Here is an 18,900-nt window from a genome sequence, read left to right as displayed (position 1 = left end):
ATTCTGATACATGTAGCAGTGACTAAAGTTCTGTTTTGTTTTCTTCCTGAAATACCAAGATGAAACTGGGTATCAATGTATTTCTTGTAGCACACGCAAACACAGACAACACTGGAAAAAAGTTTATTAGAAGAAAAGATACCTCTGTTGTATGCCATTAACACTGTGCAATATGATTATAAGGCTGTAGGTGATAAACCTTTCAGAGGATTGGCATTGTTAAGCCTATTAATTGACACAATACAAACTCAAGAGCAAACGTGCTTCCTGAGTCTAGATGTTCCCAAATCTCACGTTACTGTTCACTCCAACAAGAGGAAATCAGAAGATTTTGCATTCGCACTCCTTAGATTATTCCATTCATATGGCTGTTATGCTCACTACAAGAAGGTCTTTTAAACATAAACAAGGAAAAGGTCAGTGTCGCTGTCATCACTTAGCTTTTGCAGCTGGGGATTCAAAAGTGCCTATTGTCAGCCCACCAAGATACGCTACATCCAGAATCTAATAAAATGTACGGCGTCAATACCAGGCACCCTCCACTTCAATCCAGAAATAATTTCTTCCATTCTTGAGCACTAGAACAAGATATACAGAAGGGTGGTGGAGTCTCCTTCCTTCTCTAGACATATTCAAAACCTGCCTGAATGCTTTCCTGTGCAGCTTACTCTAGGTAACCTGCTTTAGCAGGGAGATAGGATTGGATGATCTCCACAGGTCCCTTCCAACATCATCACCCTGAAATACTGGAACCCAAGATAAGCCCTGAATCAAAGTTGACCTATAAATGAAACTCACAATCTCACAGAGTATATCTAGTATGTTTAGTATTAAATGCATATATAAGATGACATTTATCCATATTTTGTCATGTCAGTATGAGTGTATATTCTGGTGTTTCTCTACAAAAGCTCTGTTATAATGCTTATTATGCAGTAATTACAGTCAAATGATATCTTCCTTGATCACAAGGGAACTTTGCTGTAATGTTTGTTACTCTGTTAAGCATGCTGTGGGGTCCTAGGCAGACAGTCTTACCAAAGAAGCCTGCGGTACACCAAAATACATAGCACAATTCCCTTGGTTCTTCCATGAATTCTGGCCAAGTTTGGGTGGAAAACCAACAGGAAGAAGAGGAAACCAGGTGTTCCAACTGACTGTTACATAGATTTGTTTACATAGGCCTTGCTTGCAACAACTTTGGAGACCTCACCTACAGGGTGAACACACCGCCATAGGAGTTCCCAGATGATCCTCACTGCAATCAGGGCTCTTCAGCATCTGTGGATCTGGATGTGGTAAAGTATTGGGGCAATTGATGATATGTCTTAATCACTATTGCTAACCTCATGTAGTAACAACTAGATGCTTATTTTCTTTACTGATATCCTTTTTACTATGCGCAATGCTTTATTTTTTTATTATTTTGAAATAGACAGTAAAATAAGCTTATCCCTTTTGTTGCTGTCTGTGTCCTTCCTGTTGACCTCATCAATTGGTAAAACACACCCTCACAAAGGAAATCAAATATAAGATCTGGTGAGAGGCTTTCACCAAGAGCCATAGAATCATAGAATCATAGAATGGCCTGGGTTGAAAAGGACCTCCAAGATCATCTAGTCTCAACCCCCCTGCTGAGTGCAGGGTCGCCAACCACTAGACAAGGCTGCCCAGAGCCACAGCCAGCCTTGCCTTGAATACCTTCGGGGACGGGGCATCCACAACCTCCCTGGGCAACCTGTTCCAGTGTGTCACCAGCCTCCGAGTGAAAAACTTCCTCCTAATATCTAACCTAAACCTCCCCTGTCTCAGTTTAAAACCATTCTCCCTTGTCCTATCACTATCCACCCTCATGAACAATCATTCCCCCTCCTGTTTATATGCTCCCTTCAAGTATCGGAAGACCACCATGAGGTCTCCCTGGAGCCTTCTCTTCTCCAAACTAAACAAGCCCAGTTCCCTCAACCTTTCCTCATAGGAGAGGTGCTCCAGCCCTCTGATCACCTTGGTGGCCCTTCTCTGAACTCATTCCAAGAGCTCCACGTCTTTCTTGTGCTGGGGGCCCCAGGCCTGGACGCAGTACTCCAGATGGGGCCTGGAGTCATGCTGGATGTCCTTTCTGCAGAGACCATCTGTGGGGCTCTGTCATCCAGCAGGACTTAAATTGGGGCCTTTCAGCAGCTCATGATTCTGTATGAAAAAGAAAAAAACAACAGAGCTGTTGAGAGAAGTTTCCCAAGTGAAACTTAATACTTAGAAGGAGAGGAAAGAAGGTTCTTTTTCAAAATATAAACTGCTATAGCACTATAGTCTGCAGTGGTATAGACTGCTGTTCTGGAATTGAGATAAATTTACTGTGGATTCATTACTGAGAAGCAGTTTCTCCTGGTATGTGAACTATCTGCAAGCTTTTGAAGATGACTTCCCTAGACTCTGTAGAGGAGTAAACAGAATGGCATGTATCACACGGGAAAATCCAATTAAATCCCTGAAATTTTAATTCTCCATGTTCTGGTCTTAGCCAGGAAGCTGTTTTTCATAAAAATTTTATCTTAAGTGAGACAAAGATTGAACTGGATTGACTGCAAGTGATCAGAAGCCAAATTTCTACTGCGAACACAGAATGCTATAAGGTATTTCAAGAACCTGTCTTCTAGTCAATGATATTTTGTGAGCAAAAGACAGTGGACAAGATGGAAAATAATGAAACTGGAAATTAAAGGGTTATCCAGGGATCTAAATAGATCTCTTTACAGCACATTTTTAGTTTATAGAACAATGTACACAGTGGAACTCAGCAACTTAACAGATCAGCTCAGTGAGTCAAGGACTAGATTTTCAGTGCTCTGTTGGCTGTCGAGTCAATGCACATTTCATGGTGCATGTAGCAAAGCAAAGGAGAGAAAAAGGGGAAGAGCTACTGAGGTCACTGATCCTCTAGTTAATGTAATGGCAGATTTTGGTTTTGTCAAGTCATGTTTTCTTCATACTGTGATCAGCTAAGTCTCCCTGGGCTAGAATCTTTTCCCCCTTAACTGATGTGAACTGCACTAACTTAATGTGAAGACCAGCACTTAAAAGTCTCTAAATGTGACAGATTGGAAGAAAATAGAAGTTTTCTCATTGATCTTTACTTTGTGCACCTATTTACACTTACAGAGATTGACTTCAACATTGTAGTTTCACACTCATTTCATATTTGTCATTTTATCATCAGATAAGTGTTAAGGTGGAGAAAAAATTATTGCTGGGCCACCATGAACTAGCCAACATTAGTCAAGATCCACAATCATTCAATCTAAATTTTCACAGCGATAGATAAAAATATTATTTTCTTGAACTCCTAAATGTGCAACATTGTGAGTAAACTAAAGAGCAATCCACAGAGATGAAATGGAGAAACTTCATGTACACAATAATGACAAGCTCTGCAACCAGTGATTATGTGGATAAAAAAGGAAAAGTTTTTCCTTTCATTTCTAAGAAGAAAGGATAAATAACTACAATCAACTATAAAAATTACTTTGAAGAACATTCATAAGAGATTTGTTACTGCAGAAAATCATACCTAACTTACTAAAGCTCAAATACTAGCTTTTGGGGAAGGATGGGGTTTCAGTAAGTGGGAGCATCTGCATAAGCAGCATTCAGTATCAGAACACTGTCCTGTAGCAGGCTCTTCTTTACCTTGATCTGCGTAAGGGAATGAGACACAATCACTCCATTTCATTTTACTATATGCATGGTAAGGACATTTCTGTAGCTTATTTTGTCAACAAAGTAATTCTTCTGACCTACAAGAGCTCAAAATAACATAAGGTTCTGTTATGCAAAAGCACCAGCACTTCCGCGTAAGGTTTATTGTTCCCAAAGAAATTACACTGTGGCAAGTTTAATAGAGAGGTAATGATAATCATGGTACTAGGGGTGGCCAGCCAATAGTGTCTGTACTACTCCTTGGTACCGTGGCCATATATACTGTCATGGTTTTATGATTTTTGGTTATTGGTATTCCACATCATAACATCATGTAGTGTATGTACCTGGTTCTCAGAAGAGAAGGACTACTACATTCCCCAGGGTACTTTGCTTCTCTGCTACCATTTCTGGCCAGAGGGAAGAGATAAAAACTTGCAGATCACGAGACCTTGTCCCTTCTCTTTCCGCCCATCTCTCGTCCTGGCAACACCTCGCTCCCCAGCCGTCTTATCGTTGGTAGTAGAGTAAGGCCTACCTTGATTTTGGGACATTCTCTCTCTCTGTATTGGATTTATCAGCTTAAATTGTAATTATATTGTATTATAGTGTGTTGTTTTGCATTCCGATATCTTATTTAGTAAATTAGTTTGTTTCTCCTCAGATTGTTGCCGCTGTTTTTGCTCTCAGGCCCATTTCCCTACCTTTTTTTTTCCCTTTTTCCCCTTCCCAGGGCGTGGGTCCGTGGGTCCCCCATCCCATTCATCACGGACCAGGGCTGAACGCCCGTAAACCGTTGACATATACGTAACAGGAAGAGATAATAAAGCATAGCGTATCAGTATGAGCAAGATCATTTACAGAAAGCAAGGATACTTAGTTACAAATGCAGAGCAATTTCTCCAAAGCAAGCTTCTTCTGACTATGCACAAGAGCACAGGCTTTCTCACCAGCTAGTCACCTGTTCAGGCTGTGATCTGTATTTTTTTCCGTACACTCCACACTTTCATGGTTTAAACCAGGACGTAGCTCTTTTGAAGATAGCTGAAGTGCACTGCATCCAAATCACACATAAGAGTGTGCAACAACTAATAAGACAAACAAGACAGAATACAGTAATACTGTGCAAGCTTTTCATCTACCACAAATGTTTGGAGGCTAACCAGGTAGAGACAGGATCATCTATTAGTTGTTCGACTAGAGTAATTTGAGTCTTCATCTGTGTCATCATATGAGTTGCATTACTGGAAGAATCAGGAATGTATTCACAATAATCAGTGTTAATGATTGCACAGGCACCCCAGTGGGCAGCAGTCAATATGCCTAATGCCACGTGATTCTGTAGTACAGTTTTTCACATATGTTCTAATTCTGAGTTAATCAGCCCAATAATTTGATGAGTTAAATTTAGTGCTGCTGCAGTAAGGTTAGCTAATGCAGATATTTGCTATTCAGTAGTGATAATTGTAGCTTATGGCAAGAAGATGGCCATTGCATAGAACCACCGAACAGTCCACCTATATTGATACCTGGCAAGAAAATATTGTAAATTAGTTGATATTTGTGGCAATTTGAAATGTATTATACTGGGTATGTAAAGCCATCCCCAAGTTCGTTGTTCAATCCAATTAAATGGTAGGTACAACCAGCGATATTGACCATAAATTCACAGTATCACATGCACAGAAGACTTATTAGGACTCTTATTCAAGGATTTGGGGTAAGGCAATATTCTTACACTGGCTTTTGGGTAACACATCAGTTCCAACCCGTAGACCAGGTAGTTCAAAGCCCCATCCAGCCTGGCCTTGAATGTCTCCAGAAAGCGGGCATCCATGGTCTCTCTGGCCAATCTGTTCCAGTGTCTCATCACTCTCACAGTAAAGTCTTCCTAGTATCTAGTCTAAATCTACCCTCTTCCAGTTTAAAGCCATTTCCCCTCATCCTGTCGCTATATGCCCATATAAAAAGTCCCTCCCTAGCTTTTCTGTAGGCCCCCATCAGGAATGTCTCTATAAGGTCCCCTCAGAGCCTTCTCTTCTCTAGGCTGAAGAGCCCTAACTCTTGCAGCTTGTCCTCATAGGGGAGGTACTCCAGCCCTCTGATCATCTTCATGGCTCTCCTCTGGACCCACTTCAACGGTTCCATGTCCTTCTTGTGTTGGGGTCTGCAGAACTGGACGCAGTACTCCAGGTGGGGTCTCTGTCATGGATGTGATTTTTGTTATCGGTATTCCACATCATATCATCATGTAGTGCCCTGGGAGTTAAAAAGTTAATGCTCCAGTTCAGTGTATTGCTGACAGTTCCATGTATACTTATCTCAGAAGAGGAGAAGAACTACAAATTCCAGAAGACTTCACTATTCTGTTTCCATTTTCCATTTAGAGGGAAACAAAACTGCTCGCTAGTCACAAGATTGCCCTTCATTTACTGCTAGTCAGTTTGGTGTGTGCTCCCTAGCCATCTCACCTTCAGCATTAGAGTAAGGTCTTTGGTTTTGGACACTCTCTACCTCATTTTATTTGATTTATTAGCTTCAATTCAAATTATATTGTATTGTATTGTGTTATCTCGCATTCCGCTATCATATTAACAATATTGGTTTTCTCTTTTCATTGCCGCTCCTTTGCTTTTAGGCCCATCTCCTTACCTTTTCCCTACCCCCTACTCCACTTCCAGGGATTGAGTCCGTGGGTCCCTCTGCCCCAATCAGTCAGGGAACAGGACCAAACCAGCCCATCTCTTGATGCAGCCCAGGATATGGTTGGCCTTCTGGGATGTAAGTGCACATTGCCAGCTCATGTTGAGTCATTCATCAATCGACACCCCCAAATCCTTCTCCTTGGGGCTGCTCTCAAACCATTTTCCACCCAACCTGGATCTGTGCTTGAGATTGCCCCTACCCAGGTGCAGGATCTTGTACTTGGCCTTGTTGAACTTCATGAGGTTCATACATGCCTGTCAGGATTCCTCTGGATGGCATCCTTTCCCTCCAGTGTGTCAACTGCACTACTCAGCTCGGTGTCATCTACAAACTTGCTGAGGATGCACTCAATCCCTCTGTCCATGTTGCCTCCAAAGATGTTAAATAACACCAGTCCCAGCACTGATCCCTGGGAAATGCCACTTGTCACTGGTCTCCACTTAGACTTTGAGCCTTTAAACTCAGCTCTCTGAGGTTAACCATCCAGCCAATTCCTTGTCCAGAGAGTGGTCCATCCATCAAATCCATTTTTCCTCAATTTGGCAACCAGGATGTCATTTGGGACAGTGTCAAACTCTGCACAAGTCCAGGTAGATGTCAGTTGCTCTTCCTTTATCTACTGATGCTGTAACTCCATCGTAAAAGGCCAAGTTTGTCATGGACAACTTGCCCTTGGTAGAGTAATGTTGGTTACTACCAATCACCTCATCTTTATTTTCCATGTGCCTTAGTAGGGCCTTCAGGAGGATCTACTTCATGACATTGCCAGGCACAGAGGTGAGACTGACTGGCCTGTAGTTCTCTGGATCTTCTTTACTTCTCATCTTGAAAATAAGGGTTATGTTTCCCCTTTTCCTTTCCTTGGTAACTTCATTCACTAGTTCCCTCAGAACCCATGGATGGATTTCATCGGGTCCTATGTACTTGTGCATGTTCAGGTTCTTCAGATTGTCTCACACTTGATCTTCACTTACAGTAGGTAGATTCACCTTCTGCCTGTTCTTGCCTTTGCTTTCTGCAGCTTGGACAGTGTGGCTAGGCTCATTGCTGGTGAAGATGGAGGCAAAGAGGTCATTGAGCACCTCAGCTTTCTCTCTATCCCTTGTGACCATGTCTCCAGTTTCCTTTCGGAGAGGTCTCACATCTTTCCTAGCCTGTTCATATACTGTGACAGTCAATCGGGCAAGTATCTACTGAGGTGTTTGTCTCTGTGTACAGAACTTCCTCCTGCTGGATTAACTGTAGTAGCATCTGGTGAATCTGATAAACTACTGGAACTAAGATTTTCTGTAATTCTTCTTTTAATGGAGAAGAGAACAAGCGACTACATCGATTCAAGTGGGTGACACAGTGTGTTGCTGTCCGAGATCGGGCTACCCCTGTCTTAGGAATATGGGTCAAGTTTTTCACCCACTCCTGAACTGATAGGGCTGTTTTTACTACAGCTTCACAGCTGACTGTGTTATTGGCTCCACTGCTTGTAATGCAGAGTACATGTGGCTAGTAACTGTCTCTCTGACATACTATATTATTCTTCTGTTCCATGCCAGTCCTGTGATCAAAACCCTATTGGAGTGCGAGCCTTGGTGCTGCCACAGTCCCCACCCAAATCCCTCTTGAATCACATGCACATTTAATTTGTCAGGGAGAGTGGTGTGCCTAATGCCTGTATCTGTTCCATTGCTAGCTTCACCTGATGAAAGGTTTCCTGTTGTTGTTGGCCTCAGTTCCACATCTGGCCTGTTTTTTACCAACTGATACAAGGATCTCAAGATCTGTGTTAAATGTGGTATAAGCAACCACCAGTGTCAAAATGTACCTAAAAACTCTTGCCATTGTTTTACTATACTGGGTACAGAGAATGTTTGTATCTTGTCAATAACCAATATGTTTGTATCTTGTCAATAACCACATTAAGTAGGACTTTTGTCTTACCCAATCAGACAATACCCAAAAATTTGTCAGATAATCCAGGTCCTTCTGAGGATTGATGGTCCATCGTTTTTCCTGTAAATAAGAAGACAAAGAGCCTACCACATTCTCTATTGCAGATAGAGACGTGGAGGTCAGCACTGAATAATCAATATAATGATATAACTTCACATCAGATGGTATGTCCCAGTTAGCTAGGTTCTGAACTATTAAGTTGTAGCAATAGATAGATTTGGTAGGACTCTGAAGATACTGTTGCGGAAGAACCTGGAAAGATCATTGTCCGCCCTCCTACAAAATAAAATTAATTGCAAAATTGTATGATAATTTAGAACACCAACTACTAGTGAGTATTCTTGACCATCCAGAGTATACATTGGCCACCACTGATTACAATACATAAAATTACAATCTCTCTTTATTGAATATTTAACAGCTAGCCATCCCCTGCCAGAGAACTGTAAGGGAAGTCCCCAGAAAAATTATCCGGTGCATGCTGGAGTCCAACTTAACGACATCCTCCCTGCAGCAGCCAGAACCTGGAAGAAATTCAGACTGACTGACTTTGTTATTTATGGCTATCTTGGACCTCTGAAGAGCAACATCCTGTCTTGGGAAGGTTGTTTATCCCAGCTAAGCAGGACATCTAGAACTTAAAGTGAAGCTTCAACCTTAAGCAAAATACCTCAGCCAGACAAAAGTGATAGTGATTACCCTTTGAGACATCAGTTTCCTATCTTTGAAAATTTCAAATACCTTCTATGAGACTTCCATATTCTTCATAATCTCTATAATCTTTAAATAAAAGACCAGCACCAGGTTATAAACAAAGAGCATCCACTCCAACACAGATTTTTATACCCCAATATCATAATCTTAGCTATTATCACTTTAGATAACATCAGGAGTAATTATATATGAGAACCAAAACAGTAGACTTTACGCTGTATTTTGCCTGCCAGCTGTTTTAGGCTTCTTAATCAACTACTTTCTCTCCTGTGAGGATGTATAAATATCTTCAAGATTATTTAAATAGTTTGATACAATCAATTTGCCATGCAGATCATAAAGCCTTCCCTTTTCTCTTCAGTATATTGTTATTCTGTTTCTTTAAATTCTGCAAAATTAGCCAATAGCCAACAGCAGTCATACTGCTGCCAGTGCTTCCTCCCACCTCTTTTTTTTGTTTGTTTGTTTTCAGGGGAAATTCCTTCACATCTTTAGGGAGTGAGACCATTTGTAGAAGTTTAGCATACACAGCATAAGCAATGTGGAAAAGAGAGATTATTTGTTGTTTTCCAAATTTGCTATAATTTCACAAATTCCACTCTATGCAGCAGCAGAAATGGGATATTGTGGCACATCTGTAATTCCTGCCTTAAAAGAGTGTAACGGCTGAGAAAAATAAACACATTATAGCCTCCTTGTTTCTACAGGGATTTGGATCAATTTTTGAACTGAAAAAATAGGCACCAAGGTTTAAAATACCAAAACCCAAAATATTTCTCATGACAATTTATAATTGTAGAGTGTATGGGAACTGTTGAGTCCTGGCCTGAGCCACTGATTGAGCACCTGGGGAAAAGACCCGGTCAGCCCTGGGAGCACAGGTAAGGGCAAGTCACCTGTGCGACCAGAAGGGGTGGAGCTGGGCTCCACCTCTCTTAGGCCTCATTTAAGGGCTGACTGGCACAGTGGAAGGATCTCTCTTTCTGGGGATTCTGCTTCTGCGGAGTTTCCCCTGTGAACCTAGATCCTTGGAGACAGATGTGCAACCTTTTTCCTTTCTATTATAGCACTGCTGTCATGTCAGTCCCTTTGTTGTTACACCTCTTTTTGTAACCCCTTTCCATTGTGTTGATCTTTCCAATTGTTACAGTAGAGCAAGTGGTTGATATATATTTATTGCCTGGAAGATAGAAATCATCTTTGGCAATTTGGCACGCAATTTTTTGTACTGTTTCCATTGGTGATCTTAACTCTTTGCTGCCTGAGTTGCATACTCAGCTTCTCAGAACCTAGGTGTGTTAACATTAAAATTTGTGATCCTATATTTATTAAAAATAAATAAATAAATCATCCTTAAAGATCGATTACAATATATGTCTATATGAGCTATTATCAATAATGTGCTGGTAAGTTTTTTCTACCCAATGCTTTCTGGGCACTATTCTTTATTCTCCAGGCCTAGCAGTTTCTTCCCCAGGAGGAGGGATGTATTTGGGGTGTGGGATATTTTCTTTCCTTGCTGGATCTGACCATGGAGGAGTAGATATGCCTTTCTTTCCTTCGCTGTTATTTTCGTTATTGGCCTAACACCCCACAGGTAATGGCCTGCTTTTATCAGAACCAAATCTACTTTCTTCTGCCCTGGTCGTCTTTTCTTTTTGTCCCACAACAACTGTGGTAGATTGCCAATTTTCATCAGCACAAATATGCCCTTTCTGCGTCAAGTATGTGCTACAGCTCTTCAACAACTCTGAGGGGGAGACAGGCTAGATAATCTGAACCCATGATCACCATGCTAAAGAACTCAGACATGGTCCAATTCAGGGTCCTCATTTCTCTAGTCCTCTGATATCTGCTCTGTTTCTAAAATTGTAAATAATTCCTTTGGCAGTATCAGGGTGTCTATGTACTCTCATGACAGTCATCATTTCTCTTTTCTTGGGCACCTGCATAACACATGGAGTTCTGTTTACACCCTGGGATTTCCCCATCATACTTGAAATTTCCTTCACCAGATCTATTCTCTTTCCCTTCCCAGCATTATTTTCCTCAGGACCTGCTGACTATGCCGGTTGTCATGCAAAAGTACCAGCAGTTCTGTGTAAAGTTTATGTATACCAAAGAAAGTATGCATAGGCAAATTAATATTCATCAGTTTAATGGAGAAGTACTTGTGTTACTGGGAGTGGTTGGCCAATAGAGTATTCGCACTATTCCTTGGTACCGTGGCGATATGTATAACAACAGGAGACAAAGCATCATGCACCAGGGTAAGCAAAGACATTTGCAGAATGCAAGGCTACTTAGTTACAACTGCAGAACAATTTCTCCTGAGCAAGTTTTTTTCTATGTGCAGGAGCACAGGCTGAGATGCTTTGCTTGCATTCCCAAGATAACACGAGACCTTTCTCACAGGCTAATTGCCTGTTCAGGCTGTGATCTGTATTTTTCCTCATGGGTTCTAATGGGATCAATGTTACACAGAGGAAATTGAATTATTTCCCTGAGCATGGCCTGTGGTTCATGAAAAATCAAAATAAAACTTCAGATTTTGACAGAAACTTTATACTTCATTAATCCTTCTGACAATAAGCAAGGGGTGTAACAGTGGGTTGAAGCACACCAAAGATGTTAGCTCAGTATGGCTGCTATTTTTTAGTCTTAACTATTATTCTTAACTTATCTCAGATCTTTCATACTTTTCCTACTTATATTATTGCATGGACAAACACACTTTGAAATATGGGAATTTTATGCACTCTAATTTAGAGTATCTGAGGAGTTGTACCACTGGAAGGTGAAGGAAAAACAAGGAGAAGGTGTCCTTGCAAAATAAAATTTGTGAAGAACAAAAGAAGGATAAAGAGTCCCATCAAAACAAGATAAAGAAAAAGCTGAGAAAAAGAATTTCAATGACAAGGATCCGGCTAAACAAACTTACCTTGCAAGTGTATGGCAGGAGATGCTAGCTTAGTACCTAAGTGTAAAGCTTGTTTTCTGGGCAGAACAAAGAGTGATAGACTTTACAAGATATGAAGATAGTTCGAGTTGGGTAAAACAACAAAATCTGAATCTAGATTATGAAGTTCGTATAAACAAAGGAAACAAAGGGGAGGGTACTTACTGAGTGGGATGGCTGATAGGCAAATTGAGAAGAATGTGAACCCCAAGTACCTCAGCCAATGGGGAAAGGGAGAAGGGCCCACTAGAGCCAGGGTATGGGGATAGAAGTAGGGCAATGCCCACCAGTACTTTGAGAGATCCCACAGGGGTATGCCCCAGTGGACTCTCCTTTTATTCAAATAAAGAAAGCTGAAGGCTCTCCTCTGTCTCTTATTGCGATAAAGATGATTGAGCAAGCCTATTGGAGCAGAAATTTTCCTAACAACTTGGGGGCTTGTCTGGGATCTGTCCATCTTCTGGGGTTGGTGGGCACCTGAGTGAGCTGACGGGCACCCTCACTGATTTTGGATGGTCAACTTGCTCTGGAGTTCATCAGCACAAGGGTATTGATTGGGTTATCAGGACCATCCCAGATACAGACAGGATGATGGACTGGGAAATCTGTAAGGAAAGAAAAAGGAAATTAACAGAGGAGCAGAGAACTCTGTGACAAAATTTCATTGGTGAGTTGAAATGGGGACTGTGGGAGAGTAAAAAGGGAAGGATGCCCAAGTGAGGGTGGCAGTAAGTTGAAGAAAGGGATCTTGGTAACCCTTTGCACTTGGGATGACCCCTTGCATTAAGACCTGATAAACCCTTAATGCTATCCAAGTTCTAAAGTAGCCAGGAACATGAAACATGATGAGGAAAAATTAACAATGAGGACTAGAGTGGTGGCTCAGTGTCACAGTTTTATGATTTTTGTTATTGGTATTCCACATCACAACATCATGTAAAGCACCGGGAGTTAAGAGTTAATGCTCCAGTTCCATGGGCTGCCGATTTTCCAGGTACCTGGTTCTCAGAAAAGAAGAACAGCTACATACCCCAAAGGACTTTGTGTTCAGAGGGAAAGATGAAACTGCTCACAAGTCACGAGACTCTCTCTTTTCACTGCCCGGCAGTGTGTGTGTGTTCCCTAGCCATTTTGTCTTCAGTTTTAGAGTAAGGTCTTCAGTTTTGGACACTCTCTCTCTTATTTGATTTATTAGCCTCAATTCCTATTATACTGTGTTATCTTGCATTCTGATATCATATTTAGTAAATTAGCTTTCTTCCTCAGATCACTGCTGCTGTGCTGTTTTTAGGCCCATCTCCCATCTCCCTGCCCTTCCCCCTTTTTCCCTTTCCCAGGGCATGGGTCCATGGATCCCCTGCCCTATTAGTCACAGAATTGGGCTGAATTTGCCTGTGAACTGTCACCATCCACCCCCCCCCCCCCCTCAGGGTGTACCTGTGGCCCTGCTGTCCCCCTGTCATGGACACAGATAAATCTAAAGATAATTCCAGGACACTCAGTCATCCCTACAGCCTCCTTGGGAAGGGTTGCAGGGACCTGTAAGACCCCAGGGAGGAGCGGTTGAGTGGTTTTGGGTGACTCCTGAGTGGAGGAGTTGAATATTCCATAACGAGACAGGAATCGCCTCGACCTAAGCCAGGAAGGGATATGTGCTGGGGATGCAGACAAAGGGGGGCATGGTTTTGAGAAATTGCCCCTGGAGACAAGCCAGTTGGAAGGCAGCCCCTAGTCAGGAGATAGTACAGTGTGTAAGAGAAATGGACTTCCATGGGGTCAGGAGCTCACTATGTTTCAGGGACCCACCAATATGGAGCCCTTGATAACCTGTAAAGTGGGTCCTCCTGACCCAGACTCATTTTAAATTTCCTTCCCAAGGCAGAGGGAAGATATGCCCCGGGTGCATCTTCAGTAAATTGAGAAGTTGGTGGGAATGATAAAAGGGTACACTTTCTTCAACCAAGATTAATAAGTAGGGGAGATAAATTTGAGATACATGAGTTTTTGTATGTGACAAACTGTGATTGTAATCTATCTGGAAGATATTTAATGGCTAAATTGGGAGTGTTACTTAATATAATCAAGGGACAGGAAGAATCTGGTGCTGTAGTGACCCTGCATGGATTGCCAGAAAAAGCCTATGCGGAGGTTGACCTTGTGGTTTGGACTACACCAGGAGATTGTGGTAGACTGGAAAGTGAGCCCCTTCGGGTTGCACTGAGGTACCCAGAACATGTGGTTTCTGGGTGGCAGTGCCTTGTCTCTCGTAAAGGGGGAGGTTAGAGAGAAAGAGAGAGAGATTTAAGTTCGTAATCAGGAAAGAATGATGGGAGCAAAAAAAAAAAAAAAAAAGAACTACCCAGATAAGATGGTTAAGGAGAAAAATTGTAGGTGGTGCCAAGTAACAAAGGAAGAAAAAAAAAGTGAGTTTGGTAGCTCTATACACTCAAGCACAAACTTTCTGATGGGGAGGAGGCTTCAGATGTCCCCCAAGGATGAACAGGAGAAAAAGTGGAGTGATGAGAAAGTTAACATTCTTAGTTCAGGTGGGGGCAATGTATTGCATGTTAAATAGTTGAATAGACCTGTGAACAAGTTTTGTGTTAGCAACTGGTGCCATAGAAAATGAAAGTCCAGACCTTTCTTTCAAATGAGTGTGGAAAGGAGAAAACAGGATGTTGTTTTTGTGTTTTGTGCCATTATTATGGTATTCTATAATGGGTTATACACCTTTGTTGGAACTGGGGAATTTTCCAAGAAATCTTCTTTAGGACGTATATTGTAACATTGGAGAAAGGAACAATGGGATGAGAAGAGTGAAGGGAACCTCCCATTAGAAGACCGTGTTTGGCAGATCATTGTGCCAGACGTAAAGAGTTTGGTCATTAACAAAAGTATTGCCCAGAGTCTAAAGCTGCGGCTTTGGCCATAGCAAGTGACATGCTGTCCGAACATTTCTTTTTTCTTGGCTCAAAGCTCACTTCATGAGGCTTTTTTGTTACTTACTGGGTGGGATAGCTGATAGGCAAATTGAGAAGAATGTGAACCTTGAGTACCTCAGCCAATGGGGAAGGAGGGAAAGACCCACTAGCCTCTGGGCACAAGAATAAAAGAGAGGCTGTGTCCCCCAATACTTTGAGAGACCCCACAGGAGTATGCCCCAGTGGACTCTCCCTTTATTCAAATAAGGACAGTTGAAGACTCTACTCTGTCTTTTTTTTTTTTTTTTTTTGTGTGTGTGTGTGTGACGAAGATGATTGGGCAAGCTTATCGGAACAGAAATTTTCCTAACAAAAGCAATAATGTTATTGCCAGGACAGATATTTAAAGTATGAGACTACCCTCCTCACAGATTATTGTTCATATATCCACACCACTCCTCACCACATTCAGCCCAGGACCACATTTCCTTATGGTTCTCAAAAATTTGCTGGAGGCAATTTGAGACTACAAAGACAGAGGAAAGCCTACATACAGGCTGACAGAGTTCTTGGATGTGAACCACAGAGAGCCGACCACATACATCAGACCAGATCATCTTGCACAGTAGAATAAATGAAGACCTTATTTGCTCTCAGTTTCTATCTTGATTATCACCGTAGTTTTCTCAGGCTTTAATTTCCTGGAAAATGGGAGATGTCTTAAGCAATTTTGAACAGACAATGACTTGGCAGAAAAATTTGGAACAATGTTCTGTTGGATAACATGGTTTGGATGAATGGATAAGTTTCTTTCAAGGTAACAAAATTTTTGTTTCATTTTCTAAATATTTCTAAGACAATATAAATAATTTAAAATTATGTGTAAACATAACATTATATACATTCTTTTAATGACACAATTCACTTCAGTTGTGAAAAAACATTGCTAGTTTATAAAACATTTCAGTTTGATCTTTCAAAAATTTCCATTGGTTTTTATCAAGAATTTTTATTTCTGTTCTAAATTTGGGACAAAATAGAAGGGAAAAAATCAAAATACATGAAGTAAAAATTTCACAAGTGATAGAAAATATGTCTATATATAAAAGATTTTTATGCTGCAGTCCACATAAGGAGAAAGAGGAAAGTATTTCTGAGACAGTTTGTGGTATAAGCCATGCATAGTTTGGTGTCTCTCATAATCAGAAATTTTATGTCAGAATGGAGATGGAGACTTATACTATTTCTATACCCTTTAAAAAAGTGATTACTTTGTAATGTGGCCATTAAGTGAAGCTGCTTGTTTGCAGTCTCTTTCAGAAAATATCATGATATCCATAACGTAGATAACTGAGAGAAAAGAATTATGGAAACTTCCTTTACAGGCTATGGCTTTTTGTCTTGAGATATTATCAGCAAAACCCAATTCAGAGGTTCTTAAATCACTTGCATTTAGGTACTTTACAAAGGAAATGAAAAGACTGATGAAATCAGTTCACCTTATGAAAGAAAGATAACTGTATCAGCCTCAACTTCTATATCACTGAATATTAACTGCAATTTTTCTCCCAATATAGTTTGTTGTGATAAATTCTGAAACTGATCATGCAACTTTTTGCATAAGCTCTTGCTGACTTTCTTCTTATTATAAGAAAATGTATCATTATCTCCATACAAGAGAACGTATTTGAAGTAACTAACAGATCAGTTTTTTCAGTTTCACTAAAAAAAAAAAAAAAATGCAGGCTAATGAATGAGCACTTCATCTTTGCGTATGTTAAGTTCTCTGTAGGAAACAGTTACCCTAATAAACACAGGCTTTGTATCAAAAAGAGGTATCAAAGGGGACTGGTTTGAAATACTAGTTACTGCAAGGTTTTCTACTTTTCACTTCTCTTGCATGCATTGTTTGGTGACTAGTGGATCCACATTTTCAGTGGAAAACAATAAGATCATAATATCAATTTAAAGCAACAGAGTTAATTACTATGACTGCATGATGGGAAATCAGTTTGAACTATATATATGCTATGGAAAATGGTGAATTTCTGTAGAATCATAGAATGTCTTGGGCTGGAAGGGAACTCAAGGATCATCTAATTCCAACCTCCCTGTTGCACGTAGGGTTGCTAGCTGCTAGGTAAAGTAATAGATCAGTTTGCCCAGGGTCCCATCCAACCTGGCCTTAAACACCTCCAGGGATGAGGTATCCACAGCTTCTCTGGGCTACCCGTTCAAGCACCTTACCACTCTATCAGTAAAAAACTTCCCCCAACATCCAATCTAAATTTCCCTTCCTTTAGTTTAACATAATTCCCCTTTGTTCTATCACTGTCTACTCGTGAAAATAAGGATGTTGTGGGAGACCATGTCAAAGGCCTTACAGAAGTCCACATAGATGGCATCTGTTGCCTTCCCTTTGTCCACCAACGCTGTCACTCCATCACAGAAGGCCACCTATGGACAGGCATGACTTTCCCTTGGTGAAACCATGCTGGCTGTCTCAGATCACCCGTTTGTCCCCCATGTGCCTTAACACGTCTTCCAGGAGGATCTGTTCCATGATCTTCCCAGGCACAGAGCTGAGGCTCCTTCCACCTTTTCTTGTAAATGGGAGTGATGTTTCCCTTTTTCCAATCCCCAAGGACTTCACCTGACAGCCACAACTTTTCAAATATGATAGAGAGCAGCTCAGCAATCACACCAGACAGCTCCGTTAGGACCCTGGGGTGCACGTTCCTCTGGCACCATGGACTTACACATATTCAGTCTCATGAGTCAGTCTCAGACTTGCTCCACCCTTACAGAAGGGGGTGTTTGCTCCCCCACTTCCCTCCTAGTAGTTCAGGGATATGAGGTTCAGGGATGTGAGAATCTTGGCTGCCAGCAAAGACTGAGGCAAACAACTCATTGAGTACCTCAGCCTTCTCCATATCTCTTGTAGTCAGTTCTCTTTCATCATTTAGCAGAGGAGGTACACTTTCTTTCTCCAGTCTCTTCTGACCTATGTACCCATAGAATCCCTTCTTTTTTTAACATCCCTCACCAAGTTCAGTTCCACCTGTGCCTTGGCTTTTCTAATCCCCTCTCTGCAAGTCTGGACAGCATCTCTGTATTCTTCCCAGCTGACATGCCCTTGCTTTCGCTGTCTGTCTTTGCCCTTCTTTTCCCTCAGTTTCTTTTCCCTCAGGGAAGGACCTCAGCAGGTCCTTGCCAAGCCATGCTGGTTTCCTGCCTCCCCTGCCTGTTTTCTTATTCTGAGGGATGGAGAGCTCTTCCACTATCAGAAAGGCATCCTTAAACACCAGCAAGCTTTGTTCCACTCCTTTGTCTCTAAGGACTTCTTCCCAGGAAATCTTGTCCAACAGTTCTTTAAATAACCTTGTCATGGTTCTGTGACAAGGGATGAAAGGATCCGTGGTCCTACACCCTGTTAAAAGGGGAAGGGGGATAGGGAAAAGGTAGGGAGATGGGCCTAAGTGAGAGAAAAAAAAACAACAACAAACAGAACAGCAGCAATGAGCTAAAGGAGAAAATTAATTTACTAAATACGATAGCGGAATGCGAGATAATATAATATAATATAATTGGAATTGAAGCTAATAAATAAAGTAAATGAGAGAGAGTATCCAAAACCAAAGGACTTAAAGAACTTACTCTAAGGCTATAGATGAGGTGTCTAGGGAGCACAAACAGCAGAGATGAGCAGAAAAGAGACACAGGCGGTTTTATCTTTCCCTCTGAATGGAAAACAGAAATGGAATAATGAAGTCTTCTAGGAACTGTAGTTGATTCTTCTCTTCTGGGACAAAGGTACCAGGAACTAGAGCATTAACTCTGTAATTTTCAGTGTACTACATGTTATGATGTGAAACACTGATAACAAAAGTCATAAAACCATGACATTCCACCCCTTATTGCACATCACTACATCATGTTTAATATATCAAAGAATCA

At 41.2% G+C, this 18,900-nt stretch overlaps 1 long non-coding RNA gene across 2 annotated transcripts in view; it reads left to right on the top strand.

The window, feature by feature from the left end:
- Positions 1-18,900, top strand: part of LOC110391070 — a 90,489-nt gene that overhangs the window by 23,727 nt on the left and 47,862 nt on the right. For both annotated transcript variants that reach the window (XR_002433963.1, XR_002433962.1), the window contains exon 2: positions 1,183-1,298. This is a non-coding gene — a long non-coding RNA (uncharacterized LOC110391070). The remainder of the gene's footprint in view (positions 1-1,182; positions 1,299-18,900) is intronic.

Source organism: Numida meleagris, unplaced genomic scaffold, assembly GCF_002078875.1.
Source record: "Numida meleagris isolate 19003 breed g44 Domestic line unplaced genomic scaffold, NumMel1.0 unplaced_Scaffold288, whole genome shotgun sequence".
Classification (NCBI taxonomy): Eukaryota; Metazoa; Chordata; class Aves; order Galliformes; family Numididae; genus Numida; species Numida meleagris.
Note: the sequence above shows the minus strand (reverse complement) of the source record. Positions and strands in the feature narration are given on the sequence as shown.